The sequence below is a fragment of the Micromys minutus genome, assembly GCF_963924665.1.
Source record: "Micromys minutus genome assembly, chromosome: 1".
NCBI lineage: Eukaryota > Metazoa > Chordata > Mammalia > Rodentia > Muridae > Micromys > Micromys minutus.
In genome coordinates this window covers 254,163,665-254,165,673 of record NC_137969.1, presented here as the reverse complement: position 1 = coordinate 254,165,673, position 2,009 = coordinate 254,163,665, and positions in this window count along the sequence as shown.

Genomic DNA, 2,009 nt, shown 5'->3' with positions numbered 1-2,009 from the left:
AGCAGAGAACTTCACACATATGCCATGGCACACCCACCCCACCCCCTACAAACAAACAAACAAACAAACAAATAAATAAATGCAATTAAAACAAAAAAAAAAAGAAACAATGCTCTGTAGGCCCACATTCCAGTCAATACTTAGCTCCTGAACTCAAGTCCCCACCCAGATTCCTCTCTGTTCCTTATCTCCCACCACTGGTCCGAGGTCAATTCCTGAGCCTCCCCTCTGACACCTTCCCTACTGTTCCCTCCCCCTCCCACAGCCACTGGCTTTCACCTGGTCACAGCCCCTCCTCCTCCTCTCTGCTCTCGCTTATTCATATTTTCTGCAGAACGTATAAAGCGACCTTCCTGAAGTCTCAGGTCTGCTTAAAATATAAAAATGCCCCTACTTTCTAGGTGACACCACTCCCTGCAGCCCCTCATCCGGTCCCCTCCCTTTGGTTTCTTGCTGCAGAGCAGGTCTTGGCCGTTGGCTGTTGTCAGTCCCTCTCCCAGGAGGGACTTATCCGTGCTCCGAGCACCTCAGCTTCCGAAACCCCCCTCGCAGGCCTCTAGCTCGGCTCTATCGGAGTCCGGGGTGCTCAGGGTCTCGCGAGCTGTCAGATCAGTGCAGGTGTGGAAGGGCTGCGTTCTCCCTACAGCGCGGTGCTAGAGAGAGGAGGGGTGAGAAGTTCTCGAGAGGAGATTGTAGGGAGCTAGGGAGAGACAGCGTCATCCAAGGAAAGCAAACTCTGGGCGGGGCGCAATTGCGCCGTACTGCCGCCAGGGGACGCGCTGGCCATTGGGACTCTTGGGCAAGGTACCGAACAGGGATGTAATAGGCCTGCAGAGGGTTTTCTGTGCTGGGATCCAGGCTAGAACTTCGACTAGACAGGACTGAAATTTTCTGGGGTCCCATCCAATATCCTGGAAGCAAAGCTGTGCAGTGGACAAAACTTTTGCTCATGGCGAACCTTGACCAAAAGTCCTGCGAGGTGACCAAGCCCCTGAGAGCCTCTGACTTGCCCAAGTGTCCTCCTTCAGGATCTTGTCACTTCGAGGATGTGGCCCCCTTGCTTTGCTGCACCAACATCAAACCACGGACAGGATTCATGCCGGTGGCCCTTTGCTGGAAAGCCCCATGAGCTATTCTGTGCTGTCTCACTGTTAGCAGCTGACACATGTTGGCTTTTAATTAGATCAGAAAAATCGGCTTGCTTCATGAGTCCCATCCAGCAAGGCCTGGGGCCTTCTGGAATTATTCAGAGTCGCCAAGTGAGCTACTCCAATATTTGACAAAACCTCCTGACTCCCGTCTTCTGGACAGCCTATCCCACCCAACCCCCCCCCCACAGTTTGTGTCCCCGCAGCCTCTCTAGCCAGTCCCCAACCACCAGAGCACCTTTCATATCGCCGACCCCAACATCCACCTATGAGGCCACCTTGGCAGCCTCCCTCTCTTCCTTCGGCAAAGCTTGAGCAAGCCACCTGCTCCTGGGCCCCAAGCAAACCCAATGGCTATTTCTCTCTCTCTCTCTCTCTCTCTCTCTCTCTCTCTCTCTCTCTCTGTAAAGATTTATTTATTTTATTTATGCGAGTACACTGTAGCTGTCCTCAGACACACCAGAAGAGGGCATCAGATCCCATTACAGATGGTTGTGAGCCACCATGTGGTTGCTGGGAATTGAACTCAGGACCTCTGGAAGAGCAGTCAGTGCTCTTAACCACAGAGCCATCTCTCCAGCCCCCTTATTACTATTTCTTAAGATTTATTTGTTTTATGTGCATGACCACGTATGTGTGTGCACCACGTTCATGCCTGGTGCTTGCGGAGGCAGAAGAGGCCATTCCAGGGAGACATCCAGGTGACTGAATTGCCACATGGGTGCTGGGATCTGAATTCTATCTAGTTTTCCGTAAGAGCGGGCATCGCTCTTAATCGATGAGCCACCGTCCAATCGCAGTTATTAGGTGACTAAGTGTGATTCCACTAAAGGAACTTTGGTCTGTCACCATACTTCTCAG